This window comes from Enhydra lutris, unplaced genomic scaffold, assembly GCF_002288905.1.
Source record: "Enhydra lutris kenyoni isolate GAN:26980312 unplaced genomic scaffold, ASM228890v2 scaffoldscaffold3, whole genome shotgun sequence".
In the NCBI taxonomy this organism is placed as follows: Eukaryota; Metazoa; Chordata; class Mammalia; order Carnivora; family Mustelidae; genus Enhydra; species Enhydra lutris.
In genome coordinates this window covers 49,474,048-49,486,510 of record NW_019154087.1, presented here as the reverse complement: position 1 = coordinate 49,486,510, position 12,463 = coordinate 49,474,048, and positions in this window count along the sequence as shown.

Below are 12,463 nucleotides of genomic sequence, written 5' to 3'. Positions count from 1 at the left end.
TTATCCACCATTCTCACAATACTAACTTGTCAATGCTCCCTCATTAGCTTACATTTCCAATACATATACCTATACTCTTTACACTTTTGAAAAATTTATTCTATTTGCCTTATTGCTACTTCTTATGCATCTAGGAACTGGAATCTGCTATGAATAATTTTAATGCAATTAAGATAGTCAGGTCGAAAACATTGATTTTGTAGGCCTCTATAAGATTCTCTGTCCTTTTGGTTAAAGATAACAAACTACGTCACCTTCTTGTCTTTTCCATTGTTGTCCTCTGTTGCCCTCCATGTCATTCCCCAACATTCTCCAAAGACTTTGAATTCCATTAATTTATACATTCATGTAAAATAACTGATGAGTTCTTCTCATGCTCTGGACTCTAAGGGCAAACTATTAAACACATAAAAGGCCCAGCTGTTATATGGCAGTGAGGTGTGGGAGAGAGAACATATGGTCAACAGACAAGAAAATTGATTAACGGGTTATTTTCAGATGGTCAGGAAACTAAGAGGGAAAATAATGTAAGATAGTTCAGAAGAGACTGAGAGAGATATGTAGTTTAGATTATTTGTATGGTGGGAAAGCCTGTGAGGAGGTGCATGGAAATCTAATATCCTTGGGGCTAATGATTTTCACAGTTGTGTTGTAGAAGTGTAAATTTTAAAGCCTGAGCCCCAGTAAACAGAATCTCCAGAAGACGTAAGGAGTGAGTATAGGGTATACCTCTGATCATAGAGTTTCTGATGTTAACACGTATTTGTCTTCTTTCCTGCTCCCCAACCACTATACAAAGAGATACACAAACTAGATGATTTCACCCTTCCCTATGTTTTTGCCTCTTTGAAATGATCTAAACCATGGGGGAAGGAGAAGTAGCCAGAGGAAAGCTCAGATATGGTTCAGTCTAAGCCCACTAGCTCAAGACAATGATCTGAAAAGAACAATGTGGCATTCTCTTCTAAACTGCCTGCCTTTTCATCCTCACCCCATTCACAAGAGGAATACCACCAACTTCTGGCTCTTCAAGAGAGTTTCCTCTAACTTCATCGTGTGTGTGTGTGTGTGTGTGTGTGTGTGTGTGTGTGTGTGCATGCGCATGTGTGTGTTGGGTATGTGTCTGAGAGTTCTTTGATTTATTACCTCCCTTTGGTTTCTCTGACATCTCTATGGATGAACCAGAGTGGAAGCCACCAGCTTGTAGTTCACTCTGTAGTTAAAAAAAAAAAAAAATCTATGAGTTACCTAATTGCACATGAAAAACAGCACAAAACAAAACAAAACAAAACCCCTTCTTAGTCCTATTTTTACTTGACCTTGACCTCTTCGTAAGGTTTGAGTCTGCTGACCATGTTACCACTTCTTAGGACTCTCCTATTCATAAAGTTTCCACTACTCCATTACCATCTTATCAATGTTTCTAGATAAAACTCAGTGTCTTAAATATTAGCATGTGAGACCCTTTTAGTCCTCTCCACCATGGTAGACACATTCACCACCATACTGGTACCCAAGGCACAAACTTGCCTGAGTCATTAGTCACCAATATGTGACTTGTGTCAGTCTCTTTCTTGTTGTCATTTGTATCACATGCTCTTCCTTCTGCTTGGATTACCCCTCTTCCCCACCCTTCTCTTTCCCATCTCCTCAGCAAACTCTTTTCTGGGGAAAAAGAAAAGACAAAAAAAGAAAACAAAATAACATTTGTATTGTCTGCATCATCTAGCATGCCAGAACTCTTTCTTCTGTTCCCACATTTTGACCTCACCTTTTTTTTCGTGTTGCTCTAGTGTTTACATCTCGTCTTGCAACTCTATGATTAAACTGTGAGCTCTTGCATGTCATGGGCTTTGTTCATTCAATAATTTTGGGTATATACTGGTTAGTTAATAAACATCTAATCAGTTTAGATAAATCCCATTACATTAATAATTTGAGGAACAATAAATATTTGTCACATGCAAGGTTCTTATAGAAATAGTAAATTGATGAATTAATTTTCATAGAAAAAATAATGTGGTTTCTTTTTGTGGTTGCTAAATTTCCACTTTGAAGACAACAATATTGCCAACTTGCTAATAGATTAGAGACAAAATTTTTGAATTTTTCAGAAGCATAAATAATGTTAGAACAAAAAAATAGATATCATTACAAGGCATTTGTTTATTTTTACAAAGAAATGTTTCTTATGCACATGGATTTTATAATGGCATGTTATAAATAGCCTTTAAATACAAATGTTCCTTGGCTTACAGTGGGGTAAAGTCCTGATAAACCCACTGTAAATTGAAATATAAGTCAAAAGTGCATTTAATATTCCTAACCTACCAAATATCATAGTTCAGCCTAATTTACCTTAAATGAGCTCAGAACACTTCCATTAGTCCCTAATGGAAGTTTTAGTTGGCAAAGTTACCCACCACAAGCCTACTGAATAGAGTTAAAGGGTTGAATATCTTATGTAATTGTTTAAATACTATACTGAAGGTGAGAAACAGAATGGTTGTGTTTGTGCAGAAGGGCTGTTTAAGTGTATTGATTGCTTATCCTCACGATCACGTGGTTGACTAGGAACTGCCACTGCCCAGAATCACAAGACAGTATTGTAGTGCATATCACAAGCCTGGAAAAACATCAAGATTCAAAATTCAAAGCATAGTTTCTACTGAATGTGTATTGCTTTTGCATCATCATAAAGTCAAAAAAATGTAAATTGAGTAACAGTTAAGTCAGAAACTGTAGTTTCTGTTAGATGAAGTTTGAGCATATTTGTGTAATTGAACAAAAGAGAAGAATTGACCAAAAATAAACATATCTGACTTTCAGCTACCTCTTACTCTTTTAAAAAATCTCAAAAGCAATTTAAAGGAAGATAAGGTGCCGATAATACTGCAAACGAGGTCATTCATTCCTACACAATTAAACTATTTTTCAAGTGCTTTTGTGTTTGAAAAATAAAGTTGATTAAAAGAAAGTCTTTCCTGGAGGCAAACTAACAAGAACATTCCTTATCTCTGTACCAAGGTGGTTGATACACTACTGTTACAGGGACTGTTAAGGAAGCTTCAAGTCTAAACAAACAAAAAGATCACTTACCATTATGGTAATCCCTTCCCTGTATCAGCTTGATGTAATATTTTTTTTTTGTTATTTTCCTAAAGTTTATGAAATATTAATGCTTGCCAGTACCAGTCTAAGTAAGAGGCTTTGCACACATTATTTTTTTAAATAAGAGGTAATTTCCTTTTCATTAATGCCAAAAAGAATTAACTACATTTTATAATTGATTCATGATTAATCAGTCATATTCTCTAATAGACATTTATTTTGATTAGAAGGTAAAAAAATTTTAACCTGGACTAATTCCCTCTTCATCTGATATGCACTCTCATCATGTCAGTGAACTTAGCTATTTTGAATCCATAAAACTACTCCCACTTCAATTTGTATTACTTTTCTGCATATTTGACAATTAATACTTTATTTCTTACTGTTACCTACGGCTGCACTAATTTTCTTGCAGATGAGGTTTGTCAGGCTCATTCTATTTTTATCCCACCAGAGAGGGACTTATTGGTGTTTCATTTGACAAGCTTCCTGATCTTCAGCACGGTCCCAAGGTGGTTTATGTGAAGACAGTTACAAAAGCAAACTCATTTTAAATCTGTATCCTGTTACAAAGCAATGGTTATTGCTAGAATTTTAAGGGTTCATTTTCAAATACTTGCCCCGGATGGATATGAAGTCTATGTGGTTATGCTGATTTTGAAGGGCTGGGGATGTTACTGAATGATGGTGTAGTTTTTGCATCAGAAATGAACCCTCATAAATCCTATTTGTCTAATTTATCTGTGCAGCTTTTCTGCTCACTTCAGTTAATATCATTAAATTCTTATCTAATTATAATGCAAGCAATCTGACTGCCAGAACTAAGACTGTGTCAGCATTTTCTTTGGAAACTTCTAATCTCAAAGGCTTGGAATAAACCAACCCCAAGAATTATATTGGCTGATACACCTTAGAATGCTAATTCTCACAAAGTGAGTTGTGTGCTGCTTCTTTTTTTTTTTTTTTTTTTAAAGATTTTATTCATTTATTTGACAGACAGAGATCACAAGTAGGCAGAGAGGCAGGCAGAGAGAGAGAGAGGAGGAAGCAGGCTCCCTGGTGAGCAGAGAGCCCGAAGCGGGGCTCGATCCCAGGACTCTGGGATTATGACCTGAGCCGAAAGCAGAGGCTTTAACCCACTGAGCCACCCAGGCGCCCCCTGTGCTGCTTCTTATTTGGAAACATAAATAAGCCTTTACTGCGGTTGTTTTAAATACCTCAAGACAAGCTTATGTATGAGAAATACAATTATTTTTATGGCAAGATTTCTTATGAGAGGCTGTTTTCGTTTTTAAATCTGAAAGATATCATCAATTATTTCTATAATGATAACACACAACATTCTCCTTCCTAGTGCTCCCTATGTCTCATTCAGATCTTTCATGTCTTTTCAATAGAAGTCCTATGCAAATTTCTGGGCTGGGTGTGGGGAGGGCATTTCTAACTGTAATGTGCGATAAAATTACAAGTAAATTTTTCGTAATCCAAAAGTGCAGGTTTTTGTTAGTTGGTCTAATGTCATCTGTGAAAGTTGTGACCATATCGTGAACTATATAAATTGTGCCGTTTAAACTTCCATGAATTACTTAAAATTCTCTGATTATTTTTGTTGTGATATATTTAACAAAACAATGCACAAATCTTAAATGGTCAGTACAAGGAGTTTTATAATAACCTATACCTTATAACCACCACTTACAGCAAGATTAAGAACTTTTCTTTCCCTTCAGAAAGTTCCCTGATGCCCCTTACCAGGCAATTATTCTCCAATGGTCCTTCAACCATTATCCAATTTCTCTCCAGTTAGAATAATTTGTTTGTTTTATAAGTTTTATAAAAATAAAATCACATAGGAAGTACTCTTTTGTGCCTAGCTTTTTTGTTTCTAGCAAGTCATTGTGCTTGTTATTCCTTTTATTACTGAATAATATGCTATCTTACACATACAATCCTTCTCTTGGATGTAGGTATAAGATTAACTTTATAGATAAGTATCAAACAGCTCTCCAAAAAGGTTGAACATTTTATACTCCCAACAATAGTGTATGAAAGTACCAGTTGATAGTTGGTTTTGTCAGTCTTTTAGATTTTAGTCATTCTAGTTGGTATGTAGCTATATCTCATTGTGGTTACAATTTATATTTTTCTGGGAACTGATGACATTAAAAACCTTTTTATCTATTTATTGTCCATTCATAGATATTCTCTTAAAAGTGTTTAAGTATTTTGCTCAATTTTTGTCACATTAATTTTTAAATTATTAATTTGTGTTTTTTCTATTTTCTGGAAATAAATAAGTGCTTTGTTAGACATATGTATTATAAATATTTTTTGCAGGTTGTGGCTTGCATTTATTATTTTCTCTTCATGAGCAGAGCAGAAATTTTTAAATTTTAAACATTTGTAATCTATCAATTTTTTTTTCTTCTGGAATTTTTATGTTGTTGTTGTTGTTATCAGTCTTAGAACTCTTTCTTTATCTTCCCTTAGGTTGTGAAAATTACCGGTTTTCTTCTAGAAGATTTATAGTTTTATGTTTAAGTCCAAGATCCATCTTGGTCTAATCTTTGTGGATGAATAAGGTGAGAATCAAGGTTCATCTTCCTGGTCCCCATCGATATCCAGTTGTTCTAAGAACATCTCTTAAAAAGATTCCGTTAGCCTATGAATGGACTTAAATCATTTGTCCAGGGTATATTTTTGGACTCTCTTTTTCCTTTACATTGATCTATTTATCTATCTTTATGCCAGTAAAACCTTCTGTCTTCACAATATTCATAGTAGTAAGTCTTAAAATCAGGTATTTCAAATCCTTTAAATTTTTTTTTTTTTTTTCCTTTTCAAACTTCTTCTGGTTATTCAGATTGTTTTGGCTGTTCAAAGCCCTTTTCTTCCATTAAAAAAAATAAAGTGTTTTAGAATACTCTAATCAATTAAAAAAACACTCATTAGGATTTTGAGTGAGACTGATACTAATCTGTAGATCATCTGGGGAAGATTTGACCTCAGTGATAGTTAATTTAATGTGTCAACCTGGCTAGACTACACTGCCCAGTTATTTGGTCAAACCCTGGTCGAGATACTGCTGAGAAGGTGAGAAGGTATTTGTGGGTATGATTAACATTTAAAATCAGTTAACTTTAAAAGGAAGTCAGAGTATTCTCCTTAATGTAAGTGGGCCTTATCCAACTTATATGTGGGTCTTAAGAGCAAAGTCTGAGATTTTCCATAGGAGAAGGAATTTTTGCCTTAATATTGCAACATAGAAATCTTATTTAACTTTCTAGCCTGCTGACCTTCCCTGCGGATTCCAGACATAAGAGCCCTCATACTAAGGGAGCCATTTCCTCAAAATAAATCTCTTGCATACGCACATATACACAAACAAATACATATATGCATACATAAACATGCATATATATATGCATACATATATATACATGTGAATATATACATATATTTGTGGGTATATATATCTGTATGCATATATATATTACACACACACACACACACACACACACATATATACATATACGTATGGTTGTTTTATTTTCCTCTGGAGAACCCTGAATAAATTGATGTTTGAATTTTCTTTATGTATTTTATTTATTTAATTTTATTTTTTTTGAGAGAGAGAGAGAGCACATGCATGAGCAACGGAGGAGCAGAGAGATTGGGAGGGAGAGAATCCCAAGCAGGCTCCACTCCCAGTGAAGACCCAACATGGGGCTCAATCTCACAATCCTGAGATCATGACCCTGAGATCATGATCTGAGGCAAAATCAAGAGTCAGATGCTTAACCAACTGAGCCATCTAAGCACCACTTGAATTTTATTTTTTGATTATGTGTTAAAGAGATATTCAAATGGTTTTATGTAATGACATTTTTCCTTTGGTCATACTGTTTTCGATTAGTTACAATAATTTGTAGATTGTTCTGAACTTCCTATGTATCTTACTTATCATTTGCAAATACCAAGAGTTTTACCCCCCCAACAATGTTATGCTTTTTATTATTAAGCTTTATTCTACTCATTAGAGTTTTTCTATTTATGTTCATGAGTTACTTGTTGTTTGTTTTTAAGCATTGTTTTTCTTTGATTTTTGTATTGGAATAATGAGTGCTAATAAAAGTACGTCTCTACTCACAGAAAATGGACACTATATCTCAAGTATTTGTATAATTCACTGATACAATTATGACTGTCTGCATTGTTCTTTGTTTGAAAAGCATTTTAATTTATATTCAAAAATTATAATAAATGCAGAATTATTTCAATTTTTAAAATTTTGACAGCTTTTTAAATTAATGTTTTACAAGAATTTCCCATTTTATTACCATGACATTGCTCAGAATATTTCTCTATTAATTTTTTAATATCTGTCTTACTACTGGCTATTCTTGCTAAGAGTTTATCAGTATTTTTTAATCTTTTCAAAGAAAAATATTTTGTCCTTGTTAGTTTTCCCTATTTTTATTTATTTTCTATTTCATTCATCTTTCATTTACTTTTATAATTTTACTTATTTTGCTTTATCTTCTTAAGATGGAACCTTGAATCTTTGATTTTTTTATTCTAAAATACATTTTCTAGTATGGGCAATGTAAAACTATACATTTTACTGTAAAAATATCATTGGCTATATTCTACAATATTATATTGTTCCTTCATTATCATCCAGTTCAAAATATTTTCAAATTTTACTCATAATTTCTTTTTTCTTTTTTTTTTAACCTATGGATTTAAAGTGTGTTAATAATTTCCAGTTTGGGGGAATTTCTCTTAAATATCTTCTTGCTATTGATTTCTAATTAAATTCTCTATGGACACAGAACATAATCTGTGTAAGTTCACTCTATTTTAATTTTATTGAGATGTATTTTATGGTCCAATATTTGATTTATATTGGTAAATGTTCTATGTAAACTTGAAAAAAAATTTATTTCCCAGATTTTCAGTTGTAATATTCTATAGATGTAAATTAGTTCAACTTGTATACTGCTATTTATTTATTTATTTTTTTATCTTTACTGCATTTTGTCTGATTTTGCTATCAATTTCTGATGGAAAAATGTGAAAATGTTCTATTATCATTGTGGGTTCTTTTGAATTTCTCCCTGAAGTTTTCTCAATTTTGCTTCATGTAACTTGAAGCTCTTTGGTTGGCTAGTACATATTAATACTGTTATGTATTTTTAAGGAATTGATTTTTTTTATCATTATGACATGCCTTCTTTTATTTCCTTGTCTTGAAGTCCATTTTGCCTTTTATTAATATAACATGAATTTTCTTAAACTAAGAATTTGCATTTGTATGTCTTTCCTCATACTTTTAGTTTCAAGGTGTATGTGACTTTTTAATTAAAAAAGTGGACTCTTGCAAGTTGTATAAACTGTAATCTTGCTTTTTCTATAATCCAATTTGACAATCTTTCACTTTCAAATAGAGTGTCAGTCCATTTATCTTTAATGTAGTTTTTGACATGGTCCACTTTAAGTATTCCGTCATGATAGGTATTTTACAATTAACCCATTTTTTTACTTTTCTTATGCTTCTCAATTTCTGCTTTATTTCAGTAAATTTTCAGAAAATAAAAATATTCTATTTTATTTCCTACATTGGTGTTTTTAACTATGCCTCTTTGTATTAGCTTTTATTGGTTGCTCTAGAGTACAATGTGAAAACCTATACAATTACATTTACCATTCAACCAGAACCCTTGTTTCTGCTGGCATAGATTTTACTACTGTATATGCTAAAATCCCAAAATAAATTGTTTTCTTTTTTTCGAGTACCTAATAGTCTCAATAGTTTTTAAAGATAGCTAATAAAAAATATATATGTGAATATATGTCACATGCTATATATGTTTATGTAACATAATATATTTATATATATTTATGTGTACACATTAAACCTTTTAACTTTACTATCTGATTATTGTTGACAGGAATTTGGTTATACTTTTTAACAAACTTAATTGGACTTTTACTACTTTAGCTATCAAAATAATAAACATGTTTCATGCAAAAGCTTTTTAAAAAGCAGTATTCGGTACTAATATGCTAATAGTACAAGAATTTAAAATGATAATATCCTTATTATAAATAAATACATTTGTCAATATTCCCATTTTCATTTTTCTTGTGTAATCGTTTGTGACTTCATGTGGGGTTCTGCCTGTTCTTTGCTTATGAGGTTTTTATTGTTGGTTTGGTTTTTCAATATGCCTTCCAAACCCCTTCTATCTATATTCCAAACCCTTTTCCTTCCAGAGACCAGAAAGTTTAAACTATATTTCTTAGGCCCCCTTGCAGCTAGAGTTCTCTCTGAGACTTAGACTCTACTGTCTCTGATGTATACTTAATAGATTTGGATTTGGAACTGAGTCATAACGAGAAAAGACATAGAATGTGGAGATCTGCTTTGCTGCTGTGAGGCACAGTGGAGGTATCACTGTCCAGGAGGAGGCAGGTACACAGCCAACTTCCAAATTTAGTCAGCAGCTTCCTAATCCAGCGGCCTTTGAATCAAGGCAGGGGCAGTGTAGTTCTGAAGCCAATTGCTTCTTAATTCAATAGCTGTCACAAGTAGCTGCTTTCTTGCCAGCAAAGCTTAACACTGCATGGTATTCTTAATAACTCGTTTTAGAGTCCGTATCTGTAGCACTTCTGAAGGATCTATAACCCTTTACTATTTCCTTCACATAGCTGCAATGGATTCTATTCTGTTTAGCAAAATCCTTACCATTACTTGCAATTGGGAATTTCTTCTATACACAACCAGTTAGGAGTTAAACAATACTAACAAAATTATACTGAATCCGAATACTTTAGAGACATTTTTTAAATGCCACTAGAGGCATGAAACTGAAAAAGAAAATGAGGAATTAAATTTGGTGGAAATAACATGAATTAGACACATTTTGCTTTATATACAAACAGAGTTATATAGTATTCTATATCACAAGTAGCAAAAAAGAAAAATTAGGGAAGTTGAAATACTTTCATTTGTTTTATTTGATGAAACATCTTCCTTTAATTGGGCATATCAAATAACTATTGTAAGCCTAAAAGATTGAATAAAATATTTTACCTGCTAAGTTAATAAGAAAAAAAAAAAAAAAAAAAAAGGAGGCGTTAGATGTTAAAGCACTGAAAGGCAGTTACGACCAGACAACCCTGAAGTCTGGACCTGCTAAGTGATTCTCCTGGGGTACCGGCAGTCTCTTCATGCAATATCACAGTAAACACCAGAAATGTGCAATGGTTATTTTTTACTAGTTTTTGCTCGGTAGGATCTTCATTGAATATCTACATTCTGTTTGTATTTTCTTTTTCCTTTGTTGAAGAAATTTGTGCTCAACCAAAATCATGTTTCATTGAGGTCACTAGCATGAATGATTATCTTTAGTGTTCTGTATTTCTTCAGTTATAATGAACATTGTATTATGCATTAGAGACTTTCCCCCTTATATCCTTCATATTCAGTTATATATACATATACATGTGTGTGTATATATATATATACACACACAGAGACGCAGTTATGTATACACACACACACACAAATACTTTCATCTAATATCTTAAGAGTTACTTTCCTATATTCATATTGATTTTTATTATGTGCATTTCTTTAAAATTGTCTATAGATCTATTGCTCTTCTTTCAGGTTTTAGATAGCATTGAAGATAGATAAACAGCTTTTGACTTTGCCTGTAGAACTGCTCCCGTTATATCTGGACTCTACATTATCTATATCTTCACCTATGCTGAATGACTGAATGTGTTCCCTCAAAATTCATATATTGAAATCTACCGCTCAATGTAATGGTGTTAGGAATTGGGACCTCTGGGAGCTGGATAGGTCACAGTGGTGGAGCTCTCATGAATGGGACTAGGGTCCTTTATAAATGAGGTCCTACAGAACTCCTTAGCATCTTTTCCCAGTTGAGTACAGTGATAAGATGGCCATCTAGTAAGTGAGTCCTCATCACACACCAAATCTGTGGGTTCCATGACCTTAGACTTCTCAATCTCCAGAATTAAATGTGTGAGAATTAGGGCGCCTGGGTGGCTCAGTGGGTTGAGCCTCTGCCTTCGGCTTGGGTCGTGATCCCGGGGTGGTGGGATCGAGCCCCACGTCGGGCTTTCTGCTCGGCAGGGAGCCTGCTTCCCCCATTCTCTCTGGCTGCCGCTCTGCCTACTTGTGATCCCTTTCTCTCTGTCAAATAAATAAATAAAATCTTTAAAAAAATGTGTGAGAACTATTTGTCTGTTGTTTATAAGCTATTCAGTTTGTGGCATTTTGTTACGGCAGCCCAAACAGACTGATAGCAGACAACCTAAAGTCTTTGAGGTATGTGGTGAAGATTGAGTCAGACTAATCCTGAAGACATACCTCTTTAGGTATACTACAATTTATAAAAATTTTTATGTTGATGAGTGCTTATGTTGTCCATTCATTTTAATGGTTAAATGTTATTCCATAATGGGTATTTAATAAGAGATTTTCTTACTCAATATTGGTGTTTACATTTCTTATTTTTACAAACAAAACTTCAGTAAACTTTTTGTACATATGTCATAGACAACATAAGCAGAATTTTTTTCTGTAGTATACACATTTAAGTAGAATTGCTAGGTTGTAAAGTATGTGTATCTTTAATGTTACTAGTTTGTGACAATGTCTCTTTAGAATGGTTATACCACTTTATACTTTCATATGCAATGTGTGTTCTCACTAGTACTTTGAAGGGTTTCTTTCAATCACACTTTTGTTTTAATTTGTATTTCTCCAGTGCAGTTGATAATCTTTTTATGTTTATTTACCATAGCTTTTTCTGTAAAATGTTTACTCAAGTTTTTTGTCCCCCCCTGCCTTTTTGGTTGTTCTTTTTTTTTTTTTTTTTTTTTTTTTGACTGATTTGAAAAAATTCCTTATGCACTGGATATTATTCTTTTGTTAGTTTTTTTTATTGCAAAATCTTCTCTAAATCTGTGGCTTAACATTATACTTTGTTTTAGATATCTTCTGTAATACAGACACTTTTATTGCAAAATAATGTAGTTTATAATTTGTAGATTATGTGTTTTTTTTTTAAAGATTTTTTTTTTATTTATTTGACAGACAGATCAAAGTAGGCAGAGAGGCAGGCAGAGAGAGACAGGAGGAGGAGGCAGGCTCCCCGCTGAGCAGAGAGCCGGATGCGGGACTTGATCCGAGGACCCTGAGATCATGACCTGAGCTGAAGGCAGAGGCTTTAACCACTGAGCCACCCAGGCGCCCCTAGATTATGTGTTTTAATAAAGAAATAATTTTCTGTCCTAAATTCACACAGACCTG